This window comes from Hemitrygon akajei, unplaced genomic scaffold, assembly GCF_048418815.1.
Source record: "Hemitrygon akajei unplaced genomic scaffold, sHemAka1.3 Scf000044, whole genome shotgun sequence".
Lineage (NCBI taxonomy): Eukaryota > Metazoa > Chordata > Chondrichthyes > Myliobatiformes > Dasyatidae > Hemitrygon > Hemitrygon akajei.
This window is the reverse complement of record NW_027331930.1, coordinates 5,939,241-5,962,526: the sequence shown is the minus strand read 5'-3', so window position 1 is coordinate 5,962,526 and position 23,286 is coordinate 5,939,241. Positions and strand designations below refer to the sequence as shown.

The following is a 23,286-nucleotide window of genomic DNA, read 5'->3' as shown; positions in this document are numbered from 1 at the left end:
CTCATATGGAACCAGTGATCATTAATGGAGAACGTGTGGAGCAGGTTAAGACCTACAAGTATCTGGGAGTACAGTTAGACGAGAAGCTTGACTGGACTGCCAACACAGATGCCTTGTGCAGGAAGGCACAGAGTCGAATGTACTTCCTAAGAAGGTCGGCGTCATTCAATGTCTGCAGTGAGATGCTGAAGATGTTCTATAGGTCAGTTGTGGAGAGCGCCCTCTTCTTTGTGGTGGCGTGTTGGGGAGGAAGCATTAAGAAGAGGGACGCCTCACGGCTTGATAAGCTGGTAAGGAAGGCGGGCTCTGTCGTGGGCAAAGTACTGGAGAGTTTAACATCGGTAGCTGAACGAAGGGCGCTGAGTAGGCTACGGTCAATTATGGATAACTCTGAACATCCTCTACATAGCACCATCCAGAGACAGAGAAGCAGTTTCAGTGACAGGTTACTATCGATGCAATGCTCCTCAGACAGGATGAAGAGGTCAATACTCCCCAAAGCCATTAGGCTTTACAATTCTACCTCCAGGACTTAAGAACTTTTTAAAGCTATTAATGCTTTTTGAGACGGTGATTTAGATGCATATCATATTTTTTTTTACTGAGTTAAGTATTGTATGTAATTAGTTTTGCTACAGCAAGTGTATGGGACATTGGAAAAAAAGTTGAATTTCCCCATGGGGATGAATAAAGTATCTATCTATCTATCTATCTATCTATCTATCTATCTATCTATCTATCTATCTATCTATCTATCTATCTATCTATCTATCTATCTATCTATCTATCTATCTATCTATCTATCTATCTATCTATCTATCTTTTAGCAACTTTAGCTAATTGTATAGGTAGAGCAACTCCTAATACCGGAGTTAAATAAAACTGTTTCACAACGCTCAGTTCCAGGTTTAACCAAATTGGCCGATCATTCCTATCACCCTAATATAAGCAAAAGGACAAATATCGCAAATTAACAGCCCAATAGTAAATTCTCAGATTAGGCAAAGCGAAACCTCCGTCGTTTTGTAAATGACATATACTAATTCCTGGTCTTCTATTATCACAAATAAAAGATAGAATAATAGAACCAATCCCATCAAAATCCCATGATAGCTGAAAAGAGGGAGACCTACAGTTATTAGTGACAACAGTGGCAATAGGAGCTTTCTATATCATTTTAATCCAATTATTAAAATTAATACCAATACCAAATGTTTCTAAGACATTAAGTAAATATTTCCATTCAACTCGATCAAATTCTTTTTCAGTATCCAAAGATACAACGCATTGTGGAGTTTTAGAAGCGGGCGAATATATAATGTTAGATAGTCTCTGAACATTTGAAAAAGACTAACGACCCTTTATAAAGCCTGTTTGATCTTTCAAAATGATTTTACCCAAAGACTCTCCAACCGATTGCCATTATCTTTGACAGAATCTTAGCATCAACATTCAATAATGAAATAGGTCTGTATGAGGCACAGTCAGTAGGATCTTTATCCTTTTTGAGGATTAAAGAAATAGAAGCCTCATAAAAAGTAGAGGGTAAATCACTTTTCACAAAAGAATCTTTAAGCATCTCCAATATATATGGAGAAAGCAATTTTCCAAGTTTTTTTATAATATTCTACAGGATAACCATAAAGTCTCGGAGCCTTACCAGATTGCATTGAAAAAATAGATTTATGAATTTCGGATTCAGTAATTTGGTCATCCTAATGACCTAATGGTCCTAATGACCCTTATCTCTGCTGGTGGTCACGCATCTCCTATCCGAAGCTTGTACTCTGGATGTGGCCATCTCTTCAGATGTCTCATTGATTGTATCTTCAGGCTCCCAAATGATCCTGAGTACATCCAACTTCCTGAACCAGTCAGTCAGGCACTGTGATTGGGTGCACTTCCTCCAAATAGTCATTGGAAAACTGTCAGATATCCAGAAATCCCACATCTGACTGAAGGAGCATCCCATCCTGACTGTTCTGCACCAAAATACACCACTGTGGGTCAGGAACGAATTAACATATGCAAGAAAACATCAAACGTGAATGGGTCAATGGCAGTGGAAGTACAGTGTTCAATTATCTGTGTTCTTGCCATGAGGTCAAAGGGATAGAGGCTGCCTTTTGTGAAGCTGCTCTGTAACCCCCATTTTGTGAACTGATTGCTATGGGATAACCTAATCAGACCAACCAAACAAGAGGTTTCCGGTTTCCCATTCTAAGCCTGAAATCACTCTCAGATAAACTGTGTATGATGTCCAATGTCAGGTTTGCCGAATTAATCTCGTTATCTCTGAACCTGAAGTCACTCTGAGATAAGGTGTGTATTATGTACAGTGGCAAGGCTGCAGAAGGAATCTCGTTATCTCTGAACCTGAAGTCACTCTGAGATAAGGTGCGTATGATGTACAGTGGCAGGGCTGTAGAAGGAATCTCGTTATCTCTGAACCTGAAGTCACTCTGAGATAAGGTGTGTATTATGTACAGTGGCAGGGCTGCAGAAGGAATCTCGTTATCTCTGAACCTGAAGTCACTCTGAGATAAGGTGTGTATTATGTACAGTGGCAAGGCTGCAGAAGGAATCTCGTTATCTCTGAACCTGAAGTCACTCTGAGATAAGGTGTGTATTATGTACAGTGGCAAGGTTGCTGAAGGAATCTCGTTATTTCTGCCGAGTGTCTGAACCAGAGCTGAAGAGAACAAAAGAAGTCACCTTTGGCAAGAATGGAAATCTGTTAGTCATCAGCCTGATGGACTTCAGCCAACAAGAATTACATGCATCCTCTGAACTGATGTGTTCAACAAGTTAAGAGTTCCAAATGCAAAGGTATGATAACTCCTGAGACTAACTATCACAAGGAAGAACCCCCATGGAAGGGACTGGAGAAGAAATGATCGATCATTTGGATACAGTGGGATCCCCTGTTTCAGTGTTGTGAATTTGAGAAGTGGTCAGGGTGTGTATTAGTACAGAGGGAGCAGTGGAATTCATGTTTTAAGTTGTTAGCCTGTGGTCAACATAGTTACTTTGTTGTTTCTGCAGGTAAAATAAAGCGCGAGTTTTGATTAATTAAGAGTTGCCTGGTGAGTTTCCAAACTGATCTCAGTTGATGAACGGTGAAAGTATTTTCGCGCCCTGGGGTGCACTCGAAAAGAAAGAAAAGTGGTCTGGGACCCTGGTGACGAGTTGTACCACACAGTAGGTTAGGATATTAAAATGTGAAAGGGAAAGGACAGGAAGAACCCAGGGATTCAGAGGATTTCAGAGATTACTTTCATGGTTAATTATGAAGGAAATGGTCAGATTATGAGGAGCGGTTAGGAAAGTTTGTGAGTCGAGGGTCAGCGACTCTGGAGGAAGAATTGTGGAAAACAGTGAAACTAAATTAAAGAAATTATAAGGGATTATAAATGTTATAATGCAATGTTTGTTGGATGATCTAATTGAAGTGAAGTGAGAAAAAACTGAAACTGGCGGAGGAATTTTGTAAGTGTAGGGAAGAGTTAGAAATTCTGACGGAGCAGAATCAGGTGACTTTGATCCACATGAGTCAGTTTCAGGCTCAGTGTGAAGCGTTAACATGAGAAAACTGAAGAGGAATATAAACAGACGGATACAGAATTAAAGAAATGAAAAGTCAGGGTCAGGATTTACGGCTGTTGTGAATGTCATGAAGAAATCGGCAGCTGAGAGGAAAGGCTGCGCTGATCGCAAGTGTTTAAAACAGATGGAAAATCTGCAAAGTGAACTCTTAGCTCGGAGAGGAGTGATATGTGCGAGGACTGACGATGATGGTGATGCAGATTGGGGTGATTTAGCGTATGAAGAGACGCTTGTATCACACACCGGGTTGCTCTCTTCAGTCACCTGATGAAGTAATCGTAGCCTTTGGCCAGGGGCAGATATGGTCAGGTAGTGCCCAACCTTCATAGAGTGTTTCAACCCTTAACCACTACACTGTCCAGCTGGTGGATCTGAAGTGAGGGCCAAGTCACTGCCCATCTGTTCCTGACCTCCAGCTCAACCCCTCTGTCCAGCTCAACCCCTCTCTCCAGCTCCATACCCAGTCAGGGGCTCTTTCTGCTTCCTCCCCCATCCTGCCAGCTGCTTGCTTCTTGCCCTTTTCATCAAGGCCCAGCACAGACAGCAACCTCCATGCTGGCCGTGCCGGGAACCCACTACAGTCGATCTCCATGAGGAACAGCCACGTCTGCCATCCTTTGTCCCTGCACTCCGGGACTAACAGTACAAATACCAGGATTATTGGGGAAGTGGCCCGCCTCCCAGCAGGTTTTTCCGAGAGTGGGTGGAACCTTCAACACTCAGTGCCCCAATGGCGCCTGTAGTAATGGAGGGACTGCAGGACACACCAGAGCCGGGGGTGTGGGGCGTGTGTGACACGGTATTCTGTCCCTTTGACGTGGCCCAATTGAGTGCTGGAGTGGTGAATGAGAGATGATTCTCGGAAACTTTCCCAGTGCACTCAGCAGACAGGATAACTCACGGTTTATATGAAACGGAGGAGGGGAAGCTAACCCTTCTCTGTCTAACTTCAGCTTTCCCTTCAGCCCTGCCGGAGGAACAGGCACCCGCCCAGGGGACACGGGGTGATGTACAGAAGGCACCATTAGAAGCTGCTGGACTAATAGAGGTGACAGTGGAGGTTTTGCATAACTGCAGACAGTGGAAAGGGAGGAACCTTCTATATCTGTGACGATGTTGTGGCCGGTTTTCTCGAGTGTTTTGGGTCCTACTTTGGATACGCAGAATTTGACTCCGTGACAGAGTAGGAACTGGCCGAGGAACTTGGTATCGCACAGTACCGAGGAGAGCAGAAGGGTGTGTGAAATGATTGATCCGTTCAAATCCCACACATGCTGAAGCATGGGCTCTCAGAAGGATGATGCGAACGAGGGAAAAGGGATTGAGGGAGAACGGTACAGAAGAGGGTAAGGGGAAACAGGGTTCTAATACGACCCTATCACAGAACAAGGTTTGCAGTGGTAGAATGAAGGGAGACGGGGTGCTGATCAGGATGACCTGCCACCGAGCTCAACAGCGCCGCCTAATGGCTGGGTTAGCAAACACGTGGTTGGAACACATACGTTCCCACTGTTATGAGTACTGGATCCCCAAAGAAATGATGCAATTCTGGAGACAAAGTTTATTTTGCCGTTGATTGCCCACAGCCCAGGTGGGTTGGGATTTGTCAGGATGTAACAATGGCCCATTGCCCCTGGAAGGACAACTGTGTTACGTACAATACATAGCCCATGATGCTGATGAAAAGTCACGACTTGTATCCAGAGTTACCTATGTGGAATCCAAGTTGAATGTGTGTTCACCACGTGGTTGGATGGTGCAGCTGGACCGCTTGTAGAAACTAAAGTAGGAATCCGCCCCATAAACTTTATTTGGAATGCCGGAGACTCTTGAACCACCCTAAACATGACCACGTTCAATAAAACACTTTGGGAAAGAGAAGATACGGGACTGAATCGAGGGGATAAATTGAACTTTAGGTCTGTGGATACTTGTATAGTCAGGCAGGGTCAGGCAGAGACAATGGGTCGATACACAGAGACACAGAAACACGCTACACAGAACTGCACTTTCTTATCCGCCTCGCCAGCGCTCCGCCGTGTTCTTTAACACGTACGTGGTGATATGATTGAAACATACTCAACCCCCTACTAGACTTTATGGCCATGTATTAGGGTTAAGGGTGGGTCCTGGACGAGCACCGAAATGTTCTGACTGTGACTAAGTCAGTGAAGATGTTGGCGGGTTTTGTGGATATGAAAGTGTTTATTCACCATCACAAGCAGATCTTTTCTTGGCGACCCCCTCGTTAGAGACCCCAAACACAAACTAATCCAAGTGTTTATACTCTCGAGAAGAATGGTAACAGTAGGTGATTCAATACAATTTTACAAGCTACAATGACATAATTTACTTCAATATTCTGTGTGTCTCAGTTGGCTCCATTGAAGTACATATTTACAGTGGGAGCACATTGAATTGCTAAGATACCACTGAAGGTTCAGTCACCTTTGTTGGGACAAACTAATTCACACAATCAGTCCAAACATTGCACTAGTTCATTATTTAATCGCAATCTGTCACCACGGGGATTGCACCTGCCTGACATAATTGTTTTGTAAATAATTTTAAAACTGTTATTTTTAAATCTGTTAAAAAGTGTCCCTGTGGAGTCGCTAAATGGTATTAAAAACCGCAGGCATGTGCTGCCGTAACATTTCATTCCGAGAGATCGCCTGTAGCACAGTGGGGACAGGTCACTGGACAGAGAAAATGCCTGCAATGTTGGATAGGTACAAGAGTGTGGAGAAAATATTGTACGTGTTCATCGCCGTCATTGGAGTTCCTGGTGAGTGAGCAGAGCAATTCATGTTTTGTATTTCTGTGTGTTAACCGGTGTGAAACTGTTTATGATCATTTGACGAGCTTCTAACTTGATGATCATTGTAGAAATATCCGTCAGAGATATTGATCCTGTCAGTTCAACACTCTGATTTTTCAGATTTAATGACAAGCGGAGCTAAACTCCTGTCTCTCATCTAACTGACGGGATCGACTCGAACGTTGTTCTTGCCTTCAATGACACCTTGTCCGGAGTTGTCCCAGTGTGGGGAAAGGGAGCTCTCCCGCAAGCTGGGACTGGGATGGGTTTACATTGTAAAGTTCACTGTTTCTGAGTTATTGTTAAGAGAGAAACCTTGGTTCTGTGTTTCATGTCTCCCTGTGGAATCTGTCACAGTCGGATCTCACTGTCTGTCGGTCAATAATTGGGTCTGATCACCTGAACCAGTGTCCACGGGTCTGCTGACGAGAGTTATCGAATTGAACTGCGCTGTGGAATTAATCCATTAACGGAGCCGCTCAGCCTCAGGTTACTAAATCGTTCCTGCTTTGCCTCTGAGCCGCGTCGTAAATCGGGGCACTGGTTCGACCTGCAGGAGGGTCTCGACCCGAAACGAAATATGATTCAATTCCATGGATGCTGCCTGACCTGCTGAGTTCCTCCAGTTTTGTGTGTGTTGCTCCTCTCTGTATCCCTTCTCAGCCTCATCAGATGCTGAATTTCCAGAGTCCTGGTCAGTCACAGTTAATTCAGTGAAACCGGCCCCATAAGCGACTGGAATGGGGATCAGCACCGATCGGTGTTGTTCATGCAGATAGTTTGTATCGCCAACGATTTCCCCCACATCGTCTTATCTCCACACTGAAGACAACAGGTGAGAGACACTGCGACCCATTTCTGGTGTTAGATTAGCAGCCGTTTACAGACTCTAGCACTCCCAAGTTTTATCAAAAGCACGATCCCGTGTTAATTTCCGGAGAATGTTTTCAGTAATGCCCAGTGTCTGTTCACTCCTTCCAGTGAATTTACTGGCGATTGTGATCCTGTCCCGGGGAAAGTGCGGCCTCTCTACCTGCACCACTCGCTACCTGGTGGCCATGGCAGCGGCGGATCTACTGACCATTGTCACTGGGGTAATTTTGATTCAAATCAGAATGATTTACTTCCCGTGGAGTTTTCTGAGCATCACCCCTGTGTGCAGTGTTATCGATGTACTGAGCTTCACAGCCACACAGTGTTCTGTCTGGTTCACCGTCACTTTCACCTTTGACCGGTTTGTCGCCATTTGCTGCCAGAAACTGAAAACAAAATATTGCACCGGGAAAACTGCGGCTGTGGTTCTAACAACAACCGGCGTACTGTTCTGTCTGAGAAACGTTCCCCGATATTTCACACGGGAACCCTGGATGATCATCGAAAATGTACCGTGGTTCTGTATTACCAAGGACAATTATTTCACTGACCCCTGGTGGGTAGGATATGACTGGCTTGATACAGTTTTAACTCCGTTCCTCCCTTTCGCTGGGATTCTGCTGCTCAACGCTCTGACAGTCAGGCACATTTTAGTGGCCAGTCGGGTCCGTAAGGGGCTGAAGGGTCAGAGCAAGGGGGAGAACCGCAGTGACCCGGAGATGGAGAGTAGGAGGAGGTCTGTGGTTTTACTCTTCACCCTCTCCGGTAGCTTCATCCTCCTGTGGATGACATACGTTGTAAATTTCACACATTATCAGATATCAGAAACAGGAGTCGATTTCAATGATTCTGAATGGATCTTTCAGAACTTCGGGTTTTTCCTGAGTGATTTCAGCTGCTGCACGAACACATTTATTTACGCGGTGACTCTGTCGAAATTCAGGGAGCAGGTGATCAGCGCAGTGAAATATCCGGTCACTTCGATGCTTCAGTTGATTAACGGCGCCGCATCCTGAGTAGTCGCCAGAGGCGGCGGCAGAGTCTGCAGTCCGGGCTCCAGCCCCTCAGATTCACCGCCTGATCTCCCAACTGTTATTCCCGGGCGGATTGTCCCATCGACCGGCAGTCCGGGATGTTAAGATAGTGTGTGTGGGGAGGGGCAAAGCACCGTCCAAGAGAGTCAGTACCTCATTCTTCCCGCCAGATGCCAGACAAAGAACTACTCCGGAATGCCGCCCGCACATTCGTCTGCGGATGTCCATCTATTCCCATTCCGCTCACCAAGTTCACTGTCAGACATTCCCACAAGACGGCGCGTGTCGAGTCAGATGCTCATTTACTAACCAAATGTGAATCACATCAATCCCCACCTTCTCCTTGAATGATTGGCTAAATTTTAAAAAAGGCTTTCGATTAACGGCGGTGGACACTCCAACTTAAAGGCGATTCCTGTTATCGACTGGACTGGACTGTGGTGTAGAGAATTTGGGAAATAAAATCCTCACTGCTTCTGTCTTCTAATGAAAGTTAAATTACCCCCAAAAAATCCTATCGATTATACATAATGAAACACAATACTGCGAATTCAATTAAGGTTACAGCCCTGATTAAGAAAGCGGATCAATGATATCAGTCAAGCCCCCCAAAATTGCAATGAAGCCTTCATGATTTATTTCCTGATATGCTTCACCTGTGTTCAACCGTTTCATAATGGAAAAACCTACACGATCCGGAAGCATGATTTGCAACAGGACAAAAGGTATAATTAAGTATAGTAAGTCATGGCGATATAATTCCTTCCCTTCTTGTTTCTCCCATAAACCCAGCACTTTCATGTTTCCATTCTAATTCATGTCGATATAATTCCGTCCGTTCTTGTTTTACCCCTTTCTCCCCATACACTGACCCCTGGTGTGTAGGATATGACTGGCTGGATACGGTTTTAACTCCGTTCCTCCCTTTCGCTGGGATCCTGCTGCTCAACGCTCTGACAGTCAGGCACATTTTAGTGGCCAGTCGGGTCCGTAAGGGGCTGAAGGGTCAGAGCAAGAGGGAGAACCGCAGTGACCCGGAGATGGAGAGCAGGAGGAGGTCTGTGGTTTTACTCTTCACTCTCTCCGGCAGCTTCATCCTCCTGTGGATGACAATGGTTGTAAATTTCATACATTATCATATATCAGAAACAGGAATCGATTTCAATGATTCTGAATGGATCTTGCACTTCGTCTGTTTTTTTCCTGATGGATTTCAGCTGCTGCACGAACACATTTATTTACGCGGTGACACAGTCGAAATTCAGGGAGCAGGTGATCAGCGCGGTGAAATATCACGTCACTTCGATGCTTCAGTTGATTAAAGGCGCCGCATCCTGAGTAGTCGCCAGAGGCGGCGGCAGAGTTTCCAGTCCGGGCTCCAGCTCTGCAGATTCACCACCTGAACTCCCAGGTGTTATTCCCGAGCGGATTGTCCCATTGACCGGCAGTCCGGGACGTTAAGATAGTGTGTGTGTCGGGAGGGGCAAAGCACCGTCCAAGAGAGTCAGAACCTCATTCTTCCCGCCAGATGCCAATGAACACCTCCGGAATGCAGCCCGCACATTGGTCTGCGGATATGTCCATTTATTCCCATTCCGGTCACCAAATTCAGCGGCATACTTTCCCACAAGACGGCGCGGGGCGAGTCAGATGCACATTTACTAACCCAATGTGAATCCATGCTAACTCGGACCGATCCTGTTACTGCTATCCAAATGTACCGCTATTTCATCTTTTATAATTGTCTCCTGTATCTTCCCCACCACGGATGTCAGGCTAACTGGTCTATAATTCCTTGTTTTCCCTCTCTATCCTTTCTTAAAAACTGGGATAAAATTAGTTACCCTCCAATCCTCAGGAACTGATCCTAAATCTATAGAACATTGGGAAATGATTACCCATGCGACCACGATTTCCAGAGCCATCTCTTTAAGTACCCTGGGAACTGAAGTACCACCAGGCCCTGGGAATTTATCAGCCTTCAGTCCCATCAGTGTACCCAACACCATTTTCTGACCAATCTGTATTTCTTTCAGTACCTCCGTTACCCTAGGTCCTCTGACCGCTGTTAGAACTGTCTGTGTCTTCCCTAGTGAAGACAGATCCAAAGTACCTGTTCAACTCGTCTGCCATTTCCTTGTTCCCCAGCATATATTCACCCATTTCTGTCTTCAAGGGCCCAACTTTGGTCTTAACTATTGTTTTTCCTCTTCATATAACTAAAGAAGCTTTTTCTATCCTCCTTTATATTCTTGGCCAGCTTACCTTCGTACCTCAAGTTTGCTACCTGCATTGCCTTTTTGGTTATCCTCTGTTGCTCTTTAAAAGTTTCCCAATTTTCTGGATTCCCACTCATCTTTGCTATGTTATACTTCCTCTCTTTTAATTTTATACTGTCCTTGATTTCCCTTGTCAGCCACGTTCGCCCCTTACTCCCCTTAGAATCTTTCTTCCTCTTTGGAATGAACAGATCCTGCAGCTTCTGTATTATTCCCAGTAATAGCTGCCATTGTTGTTCCATTGTCATCCCTGCTAGGGTATCCTTCCAGTCAACTTTGGCCAGCTCCTCCCTCAAGGCTCCATAGACCCCTATGTTCAACTGTAATACTGACCCTTCCGATTTTCCGTTCTCCCTGGCGATGCATTTTGGCAATGGATTACCTAACATTACCAGCGTTGAAAGCATTCCAGTTGTTTAACACTATAACTACACCTTTATGGCCGGTCGGATTGATTCTACTTTTTAATGCTTTAACGGTCAGTCATATTATCGCGGCAAACAGAGTTCGCCGGGGGCTCAGGAACAGCAGAGAGAAAAAGAATGATCCAGAGGTGGAGAACCGGAGAAAGTCAATAATTTTGTTGTTCGCTCTGTCAGCCAATTTCATATTGTTGTGGATCCCCTATATTGTATATACTATGAACTGGCAAGTTCAGAATTGCTCTTACAGTGACAGATATTTGAACACCCCGACATATATCCTGCAACAGTTTGGGTTGATGTTGCAGTTTCTCTGTACCTGCACCAACACGTGTATCTACACTCTGACACAGAGGAAATTCAGGGAGCAATTGATGTATGGACTCAAACATCTGCTCATATTAAGTGGTCGGCTCTGTAGGTAAAACGCATGTCCGATTGTAAAGTTTGTTGGGAGTTCAAATAAATGGTGATATCATTCAGATTTCCAGGAAGTTAACCATACTTTCACGTAGCCTGGTGGGAGAACGTAAATAACTTGTCATTACCGGTTCGTTCAGCAAAATTAACTCAATTAACTTGGGCAGATGTGCCAACGAATGAAGGCTCGCTAATGAGATCTTCACGTGAGCAGAGACTGCATTGAAAAATGCCAACCACCCACGTGATGCTGGTGTGATTTTTCTTCCATTGCTACAGGTCCATTACAATTCACAGATTAACGGTTTCTAGCACACGAGTGGTCTTTCTCGTTGAGAACCTGAGCAATATGTCGAGAACATGGAAAGCCCGTGACGGTTAAAGTGAGCTAGAATGATTGTAACATCCAATGCATTGGTGCTTTTCGAATGCCTTTTCGTTCTGGAAACGCGTGGTTCTTTACATAAACGGAAGTTTAATAACGATACTATCGTCTGACCCATAAATGGACATGCTTAGCAGCTGACTTCGCTGGGTTGTTATGTAGCTGCGGCGTGTAAATGCAAGCCGGCTTGTCTTCCACTGAGGTTTGGTGCTTATACCCAATCTAGAACCATGGTAATTCTAAGATCAGAGCCGCTTCTCTTTGGAAGGATGTGCTGAAACTGGAGACGGTTCAAAGGCGGTTACTAAAATGGTTCCAGGATTGAATGGCTTATCAAATAAAGAACATTTAATGGTTGTCACTACAGCTTTATTCCCGATTGGTTTGATTCTATTGGTGAAAGTAATATTTGTAATGTTGTTTCGCTTAGGAAGCACGCGGCTCTTTATGAAAACTGGTTTAAAATGTCTGGTAAACGAAACTCTCATTTGACCTGTGTTACGTACCCCGTAACTGGGTTTACAGACCAGCAGAAATAGAAGGATCCGTTGGAGTCTGGTGGTACCAAAAAACTAAAGGTGTTTATTAGTAAACTATACAATACAGTATCAAAAATGCAAATATACATATAAAACAGGTTAGCAATAATAAACATAGAAGTGTAGGAATAATAATCAACAATAATAAACAAGCTCTATCAATGTCTAGGAGTAAATGAATTGTCATAGAAGAATATAAAGTTCAGTTCGGTCCATGTGTGCTGAGGTAGTTATGGTTGTGTTGCAATCGTTGGAGAGAGAGAGAGAGAGAGAGAGAGAGAAGCTGCAGCCAGGAAACCTTCTGTTGTATTCTGATTCCGTTGTACCGTTGTGGTCATTCGGTTATGACCCTCCGCTCTCGGCCAGACCGTTCTTCTGTGCTGGACTCATCACTCTGGCATGAGTGGACACACACACACGTCCCCACCGGCCCTGCCGTCACACTGTGAGCTTTGTTGACCGATCTCCTGATTCGGTCCTCGAAGCCCCCACCTTTCTGTGGGTGCACAACACTCGGTCAGTGTCCACTGGTGTGTCTGAGGGTGTCTCCCCACACCTGTCTTTTATCCCCACTGACGGGGTATCAGCCATCAATCAACTCAAAATGACCATGTCCATCAAATCAGGCCATTCCTGCTGTCTCCTTAGGAATGTTAACAAGCAAAGTAACGTCCTTGTAGCGAAAGGTATTACAATCCAGGAAGAAGCCATAATACATAAATCAACTGTGTGTCTCTCTTTTATCTGTAGCAGATGTTCCTGCCTCTGTGCTTCAACTCTCTCTCTCATTAGCAGCATAGCAATAGCAATAGTTCATAGTTCTCAAAGGTGGGGGGCGGGATGGTCAACTCTGCACCCCATTTCCATCAGGTCTGTTCAGCACTCATAACACCTGTAAATGGACATGTTTAGCAGTTTGACTCCGTGGAGTTCTTATCAGAAATTAAGTTGGTGAGTGAAGCTTCTCTGTACAATCAAGCATAGCTAAATAATGTTGTATTCTCGGGGGTAGGAGAAGTGACTGATCTCATCGAAGCTCTTGATTCTACCAAATACACCGCACCGAAAACCAGATGCACAGAAAGTTCCTGACTTTCTTCACCGCCGATGTAGTCTGGTGTCTGAACCTCTGGTTTCTTCCTCCTGAAACCAATAATCAGCTCCTTGGGTAACGTTGTTATTGTGTTTATTTTAGTGTTGTTGTTTATTTTATCTCCCTGCTATGGTTGCAATGACGAGGCTGAGGATGAACCCTAGCGCAGGACAGAGGCGCGGAGGCAGAGTTGTGAGGTGTTAGCACCGTGGCGAACGGGGAACCGGTATCCCGCAGAGTCTTTACACGGAGACAGTGTTTACGTAGAGTATCCAGGGAATGATGCGGAGCTTAGAAATGACAGTCCTAAGGAATCAGGAAACGAGGTTTACTCACACTAGAGTCGACCAACGAACTGGCAAAGCATGGCTGTGACGCCCGAGTTTTACCCTATTTTCGCTAATGAGAACCATGTGTTCTGTAATTAGTAGAACTGAGAATGATCGGAAATCAGACGAGGGGATTAATGCCCAATTAAGGAGGTAATAGCAAGATGGGGAATTGCCAGACGGGTCCATGATAGTACCGACCCCCCCCCCTTCAGCGGGAGCCTCCAGGCGATCCTCCAGGCATGTCCCGATGGTCCGGATGGAAGTCTTGGATGTGAGTGTAAACTTAAATTTACCAGACCAAATAACTACACCACAAACAAGTCTTTATTTAATCTTTCACCCGTTTATTTGTTCGAATTCAGCCGGCGAGAAAGGACTCGGAGCCGATCATCAGGAAGACTGAGTATCTCTCTCTCTCTCTCTCCCCGGCAGCTCGCAACGAGCTTTCTGTCTAACACTCAGAAACATGACAATTTATAGAACTGCGGAACAAAGAACAGTCGGTTCCATGTATATTCCCACCAAATCAGTTACAGCAAAATTTAATTAATTAGATAAGAGTGTACATTAAATCAGAGGCTTTACTTACAAATTCTAGCTTCATCAGTAAAACTTCAACAGACAAAGGTGGGAACATAGATCAATGACGTCACATTGTGGGGCATGATGTGGGCAACCTAGGGCTAAGGGTAAAACCTTCAACCAGGTCAATCCAGTTTCTGGTGTAAGTTTGGCCAGCTGATCATTCACGGTACTATTGACTGGTTCCACTATGCCGGCTGCTTTCGGAAGGCAGGTGCAGTGGAACTGCTGTTTTATAGCAAGTTCTTTACAGACTTCCTCATTTATTTTGGCTACAAAATGTGGCCCATTGACCGAGTTTATCATTTCTGGAAGTCCACAGCGAGGAATTATTTATTTTAGAAATATTTTCACAACAGTCATAGCGGTATTATTAGTTGTAGGAACAGCTTCAATCCATCTGCTGGATGCATCTACTGTCACTAAGCAATACTGATAACAATGTACTCTAGGAAATTCTATAAAACCAAGTTGTAAACAAGAAAAAGGCCCGCCAGGCAAGGGGGCAGTTCCGGAAACACAAGGCACTCTCTTTCCAGCATTCATTCGTTTACAAATTAAACATGCTTTAGCTCGCTTTTCAAGTCAAGTCAAGTCACTTTTATTGTCATTTCGACCATAACTGCTGGTACAGTACATAGTAAAAATGAGACGACGTTATTCAGGACCATGGTGTTACATGACACAGTAGAAAAACTAGACTGAACTACATAAAAAAAAACGCAGAGAAAGCTACACTAAACTACAGACCTACACAGGACTGCATAAAGTACACAAAAACAGTGCAGGCATTACAATAAATAATAAACAGGGCAATAGGGCAAGGTGTCAGTCCAGGTTTCGGGTATTGTGGAGTCTGACTGTTTGGGGGAAAAAACTGTTACATTATCTGTTCGTGAGAGCCCGAATGCTTCGGAACCTTTTCCCAGACGGCAGGAGGGAGAAGAGATTGTATGAGGGGCGCATGGGGTCTTTCATAATGCTGTTTGCTTTTTGGATGCAGCGTGCAGTGTAAATGTCGGTGAATGCGGGAAGAGAGACTCAGATGATCTTCTCAGCTGACCTCACTATCTGCTGCAGGGTCTTGCGATCCGAGATGGTGCAATTTCCGAACCAGGCAGTGATGCAGCTGCTCAGGATGCTCTCAATACAGCCCCTGTAGAATGTGATGAGGATGGGGGGTGGGAGATGGACTTTCCTCAGCATCCGCAGAAAGTAGAGACGCTACAGGGCTTTCTTTGCTATGGAGCTGGTGTTGAGGGACCAGGTGAGATTCTCCGTCAGGTGAACACCAAGAAAGTTGGTGCTGTTTACGATCTGTACCGATGTTCAGCGGGGAGTGGTCGCTCCGTGCCCTGCTGAAGTCAACAACCATCTCTTTTGTTTTGTTCACATTCAGAGACAGGTTGTTGGCTCTGCACCAGTCCGTTAGCCGCTGCACCTCCTCTCTGTAAGCTGACTCGTCGTTCTTGCCGATGAGACCCACCACGGTCGTGTCATCGGCGAACTTGATGATATGGTTCGAGCTGTGTGTTGCAGCACAGTCGTGGGTCAGCAGAGTGAACAGCAGTGGACTGAGCACGCAACCCTGGGGAGCCCCCGTGCTCAGTGTGATGATGTTGGAGATGCTGTTCCCGATCCGGACTGACTGAGGTCTTCCAGTCAGGAAGTCTAGTATCCAGTTGCAGAGGGAGGCGTACAGGCCCAGTAGGCTCAGCTTTCCAATCAGTTTCTGAGGGATGATTGTGTTGAATGCTGAACTGATGTCTATGAACAGCATCTGAACGCACGTGTCTTTTTTGTCCAGGTGGGTTAGGGCCAGGTGGAGGGAGGTAGCAATGGCAGCATCAGTTGAGCGGTTGGGACGGCACGCAATCTGCAGGGGGTCCAGTGAGGGGGGCAGCAGGGTCTTGATGTGCCTCATGACGAGCCTCTCGAAACACTTCATGATGATGGATGTGAGTGCAACGGGACGGTAGTCATTCAGGCAGGACACTGAAGACTTCTTCGGCACGGGGACGATGGTGGCGGCCTTGAAGCACGTTGGAACGGTGGCGCTGCTCAGGGAGATGTGGAAGATGTCAGTGAGAACATCTGCTAGCTGGTCTGCAGGTGATGTTGTCCTGTAATTGGTGATGTCCTGGATGCCCTTCCACATGCGCCTCGTGTCGCCGCTGTCCTGGAAGTGGCTGTGGATTAGCTGGGCGTGTGCACGCTTTGCAGCTGCTTTCTGGAAATCAGGGTGCCAGCAAGATTGTAACAATGTATTAACCATTCAACCATTCCCTCCTTGCCCAGGCTTGTACAATTATGTACATAATCTATCAAAATAGGTAAGAACACAGAGGGAACACAGACCTGACCTGCAGAGGTCACCCATAAATTGTTCTGAGGTTCAAGGTGGCAAACCATGTGGGACCATAGTTCGCGCTCTCGTTCAGGGGCGTCCTCCTGAAACGTACGTATCTCCCCCATGTCTGGCATGCCCGTCCTTAGATTGTGTCTAATAGGAGCTTGCTGGGTTCCCGAGGTGTCTAAACGTGTGGGATTCGAGGCTGTCTGTCTAGCTGCTGCATTAGCCCTGGCATTGCCAATAGATATCTCAACAGATTCCCCAGTATGGGCTGCACATTCCATAATAGCCAAAACTCGAGGTAGCTGTAGAGTGCTGAGTAAGTTGTTTGCAAAGGTAGGTTAAGATGGGGTAGCCAAAACAAGTCAGGAATCCCTCAAAGCTCTGTAGTCTGTGCATAACGGGAGTCTGCATAAAAATTCTCATTTAAATCTGTTGCTAGGATACAGGCACGAGTCAGAGTGAGCAGCTCAGCCTTCTGGGCGGAAACAGCTGTTTCGAAAGAGGCTGACGTCACTGTCCGTCATTATCACATAGCCAGAACATCGTCCCCTCGCTGGATTACCAGAGACCTTCCATCCTCATAAAACGTCGCCTTGGGCTTGAGGGGGTAATGCGGAAGGGTGGGAGAGTCTGTCCTTCGTTCACGGTGATCCAAACAGGGGGGTGAATTTGGTGCGGCCGACTTCATGGACCGAAATTATCCGGAGATGTGGTACAACGTCTTGGGTTCGGTCAATATTAAGAGTGTCTTACAAGATGTCCCGTCTTCACCTCTGACTCCTTCCAGCATCGGAGTTGGCCAAGTCTTGCCAGTCTCCCTTGGTGCTAGAGGCCTGTTTCGTCAGGGTGTAGGCAAGAAACCCACGCTCTTTAGCTTGATCCCAGGGCAAACCCTAATGGTGGTATGGGGAAGCACCAATCCTGTCTGTCACCAAAGGAAACCTGGAACTTCGGCCAGTAATGCACTGCCCTCTTTTCCTTTAACCTCTCCAGTCATCTTTTGAGGCTTCCAGGGTGCGTAGACAGGAATCACTGAGAGCTGTCCCTCCTCCGCTGCTCATGGATTAGGCAGCACTCGGGTGGGCAATTGTCTCTGTGGAGCCTTTAACTCTGGGGTTTCAGTGGATTCTTCCCTCCCTGTCTCGGAATAATCCTCTGTATTCCCTTTCTGGATCTCAGGGTATAGAGAGCCTCCCCTTCCCCGCTGCCGCTGTTTTACCCGAGCAGTCACCGTATCTGAGTACTGGGAGGATTGGGGTTCGGGAGCACTGGGTGCACTCGGCCCCTGGTAAGGTGGGGGGGCGGGGGTACGGTGGGTTCCCACTCCTCATCACGGTCACCGTCCTGAAACAGGGTCGGTATCCCAGACATGGGTTCGGGATCCCTTGTTTCCCTGTCAGTTCGAACTTTAGACTGACGTTCCTGCCCTTCTCTCCTATCCAGGCCGGCCTTGGTTTGCTGACGTTGTTTTTCCTGCTCTCGCTTTCGGCGCCCATTCACCCATTCACACTCCGCCTTTAGCGTCTCGCAACCTTCTACAGTACGTACCTCTCTCCCTTTGTCACACGCATCACCCCTCCAACTTGCTCATCATGTACTGTTCCACTTTGCATCTGCCTTATCCTTCCATTGCCTTTTCAACAATTTCCACTTCTTCCCACAGTTCTTCTTCCATATCAAATTTACTGCTTGTTCTCAAGAGGTGATATCGCAGGCTCCCGCTCAGTGGCCACATTTTTCCCCCCAATCTTTTTATTCAGCGCTGCGGTCAACATTCACAAATCTTTTTCCTTGTCTGGAAAACTCTCACACACATTGTGTAGGGCTGCTCTCGGCCCACTCGTATCACTCATCTCCATGCCCTCTAAGTAATTTACCCGGCACAAAGCCTCCTGCTCAATTAACAATCAGATAAATTTACCCAGCAGGCACCGCCTGCTGAATTGATAAATTTACCCAGCACGTCTGTCTCCTGCTCAGTTAGTGAAATTAACCCGGTACCACCTCCTGCTCAATTAATAAAATTTGCCTACTTTCTACAAGTCTTCTGACAGATACTTTCCCGATCCTGTCAAGGTATGCAAGCAGCCCTCGGCGAGGAACCGTGCCTCCAAAGGAACTGACGGAGAGCGACAAAAGGTGAAATACCCGTTGGGCGCCCGGTCGGTCTCCGCAGTCCCCGGAGTGGTCCGGCCGCTTACTCAGTCTGTCTGCTTCGCACCCTCTGTATTGGGATCCTGTTCGTGATGCCCAATGTTAAAGTCGAATCTGAATAAAACTCGGGAGACCAGTTTCCTCTAGCACCACAGTTTATTGGATTCTCTTGCAAGAGTTTGAGACCCAGTTATCAAAGGGAAGGCATGTCAGTGCTGCCAACCATCTGACAAGTGGACTCTCTCAGTCAGGTTACAGCAGTATATTTATACATAGTAAGTCCCATACGTCACTGTTGCAAGCTGCTGTTAGAACCAAGTCTGTTAGTGCAAAACTTAAGGTCTTAGATAACAGAGTGCACTAACTCAAGGCTTGAATATAGATGGATATACGGTCCAGTCCTTATCAGCTATTCCCTTTGCAAGGTCCTGACTTCATTCCAGACAGATGTTCATTGCTGTCCTTATCAATGAGTGCTTACTCAAACACGGGTACAATATACATTATCAAATTCTCAATGTCCCTCTGACAATTAAAAGGAAACCAGTATAAGCCGTTTACTTTCTTAACTGCTGAAGACAGAGTTTACTTTTGTTCAAAAATTCCTATTCAGTCCCACTTATTCTTTTAGCTGGAGGTTACTTGGGTTCAAAATGATTTTTTATATATCCGCATTTCCTCAGAATGGTTTCTCCCCAGTGTGAGTTTGCTGATGTCTCGAGAGCTGAGATGAACGACTGAATCCTTTCGCACATTCAGAGCAGGTGAACGGCCTCTCCCCAGTGTGAACAAGCTGATATTCTTTCAGCTGAGCTGAATCGGTGAATCCCTTCCCACATTCTGGGCAGATTAATGGCTTCTCCCCAGTGTGAATTCGCTGGTGTCTCAAAAGCTGAGAAGAACGACTGAATCCTTTCCCACATTCAGAGCAGATGAATGGCCTCTCCCCAGTGTGAACTCGCTGATGTAACTTCAGTTGAGATGACTGAGTGAATCTTCCCACATTCAGAGCAGACAAACGGCTTCTCCCCAGTGTGAACTCACTGATGTAACTTCAGTTGAGATGACTGGGTGAATCCTTTCCCACATTCAGAGCATGTGAATGGTTTCTCCTCACTGTGATCTAACTGGTGCGTTAATAGACTAAAACGCCGAGTGAATCCTTTCCCACAGTCTGAGCAGGTGAACGGCCTCTCCACAGTGTGAACAAACTGATGTTCTTTCAGATGAACTGAATCAGTGAATCCCTTCCCACATTCTGAGCAGATGAATGGTTTCTCCCCAGTGTGAATTTGCTGGTGTCTCAGGAGTTGAGATGAACGAATGAATCCTTTCCCACATTCTGAGCAAGTGAATGGCTTCTCCCCGGTGTGGACTCTCTGATGTAACTTCAGTTGAGCTGACTGAGCAAATCCCTTCCCACATTCAGAGCATGTGAACGGATTCTCCCCAGTGTGAACTCGCTGGTGGCTGTGTAGGTTGGACGAGTGAGTGAATCCCTTCCCACATTCTGAGCAGATGAATGGTTTCTCCCCAGTGTGAATTTGCTGGTGTCTCAGGAGTTGAGATGAACGAATGAATCCTTTCCCACATTCTGAGCAAGTGAATGGTTTCTCCCCAGTGTGAATTTGCTGGTGTCTCAGGAGTTGAGATGAACGAATGAATCATTTCCCACATTCAGAGCATGTGAACGGCTTCTCCCCAGTGTGGACTCTCTGATGTAACTTCAGTTCAGATGACCGAACAAATCCTTTCCCACATTCAGAGCAGGTGAATGGCTTCTCCCCAGTATGAACTCGCTGATGTTACTTCAGTTGAGATGACCGAGCAAATCCTTTCCCACATTCAGAGCAAGTGAACAGCTTCTCCCCAGTGTGGACTCGCTGGTGTCTGTGTAGGTTGGACAAGTGAGTGAATCCCTTCCCACACTCAGAGCAGGTGTACGGCCTCTCACTAGTGTGAACTCGCTGATGTAACTTCAGTTCAAATGACAGAACAAATCCTTTCCCACATTCAGAGCAGGTGAACGGCTTCTCCCCAGTATGAACTCGCTGATGGGACTTCAGTTCAGATGACTGAGCGAATACCTTCCCACATTCAGAGCAAGTGAACGGCTTCTCCCCAGTGTGAACTCGCTGGTGTCTGTGCAGGTTGGACGAGTGAGCGAATCCCTTCCCACAGTCTGAGCAGGTGAACGGCCTCCCCCCAGTGTGAACTCGCTGATGTACCTTCAGTACAGATGACCGAGCGAATCCTTTCCCACATTCAGAGCAAGTGAACGGCTTCTCCCCAGTGTGGACTCGCTGATGTGACTTCAGTTGAGATGACTGGGTGAATCCCTTCTCACAGTCTGAGCTTGTGAATGGCATCTCCCTAGTGTGAACTAACTGATGTTGCAGCAGGTGATTTGACTGAGTGAATGCCTTCCCACAGTCTGAGCAGGTGAATGTCCTCTCCCCAGTGTGAACTCGCTGGTGTCTATGTAGGTTGGATGAGTGAATCTCTTCCCACAGTCTGAGCAGGTGAATGGCCTCTCCCCAGTGTGAACCTGCTGGTGTCTATGTAGTGTGGACGAGTGAGTGAATCTCTTCCCACAGTCTGAGCAGGTGAACGGCCTCTTCTCAGTGTGAACTCGCTGGTGTCTATGTAGTGTGGACGAGTGAGTGAATCTCTTCCCACAGTCTGAGCAGGTGAATGGCCTCTCCCCAGTGTGAACTCGCTGGTGTCTATGTAGTGTGGACGAGTGAGTGAATCTCTTCCCACAGTCTGAGCAGGTGAACGGCCTCTTCTCAGTGTGAACTCGCTGCTGTTCATTCAGTTGAGATGATTAAGTGAACCCGTTCCCCTATTCAGAGCAGGTTAATGGTTTTTCCCCGGTGTGAACTCATTGGTGTCACTGTGGTCTGTTTGAGCATGTGAATGTCTTCCCACCATCCAAGCAGGTCAATGTCCTCTCACTGGTGAACTTTAGGATATATCTTCAGCATCGACAATGGAACGAATTGCTTCCCATTTAAAGAATAGGTGGAGCATCTCACTCTGGTGTGAACTTGCTGATGTATCTTCAGGCTGGATGACTGAGTAGTTCCCCTCCCTCACACAGAGCAGGTGAATGGCCTCTCCCCACGGTGAACTCACTGGCGTGTCTGTGGGTAGGCTGTGAGTGAATCCCTTCCCACACTGAGAGAAGGAGAATGATATCTCCCCACGGTGAACTCACTGGCCTGTCTGTGGGTAGGCTGTGAGTGATCCCTTACCACACTGAGAGAAGGAGAATGGTATCTCCCCACGGTGAACTCACTGGTGTGTCTGTGGATAGGCTGTGAGAGAATCCCTTCCCACACTGAGAGAAGGAGAATGATATCTCCCCACGGTGAACTCACTGGCCTGTCTGTGGGTAGGCTGTGAGTGAATCCCTTCCCACACTGAGAGAAGGAGAATGATACCTGACTACGATCAATTCTCTGGCAATTCAGAAAGTCAGAAGTTTTGAATCCCTTGTAGTTTTGAAGTTTTGAATGCAGTTGAAGAACTGATCTCCAGTGAACAAATGCTGGTGTGTTCACAGCACACTGGTTCCAGTGGATTTCACTGAGTTACAACAGAAAACTTGATTTCAGAGACAAAACACATTACCAGATGGTATGAGATAATGCTTCATCTCCATGGATTGACAACAGATGTGTTGGTGATGCAAAGAAAATATTTGGTCACTCCTTAAATATCCAGAGTCAGCAAAACTGATGTGTTGTTGTGTTTGAGATTCCCGTGCACAAGTGTTCTGTCATTTCAAACCTGTAAAAATATTTGCAAAATACATCAATGTGTGAAGGACAGTATTTCAGGAGAGATTATAGTCTGTGGTGAGAACATAAGAACATAAGAAATAGGAGCCGGAGTCACCCATCTGGCCCATCGAGCCTGCTCTGCCATTTAATAAGAACATGGCTGATCTGGCGATGGACATCTCCACCTACCTGCCTTTTCCCCCATAACCCTTAATTCCCCTACTATGCCAAAATCTATCCAACCTGGTCTTAAATATATTCACTGAGGTAGTCTCCACTCCTTCATTGAGCAGAGAAATCCACAGATTCACCACCCTCTGCGAAAAACAGTTCCTCCTCATCTCCATCCCAATTTCGCCCAAATCTTGAGGCGACATCCTCTAGTTCTAGCCTCATCCACCAGTGGAAACAACTTTCCTACCTCTATCTTATCTATTCCTTTCATAATTTTACACGCTTCGATATGTTCTCCTTTGAATGAGAGCTCTGGCATCACAATTTTACCAATTTCAACTCAAGTTGGGGGTACTCATCTTGAGATATACCCCAGGCTATCGTGGGAAGTGAGGGAGGAAAATGCTGGATGTCTGGTGATGATCTTT

General features: G+C 46.2%; 1 pseudogene; it reads right to left on the bottom strand.

Annotated features, from left to right (window-relative positions):
* Window positions 1–19,052: 19,052 nt before the first annotated feature.
* On the bottom strand, window positions 19,053–21,265 carry LOC140720541 (uncharacterized; annotated as a pseudogene).
* Window positions 21,266–23,286: the final 2,021 nt, after the last annotated feature.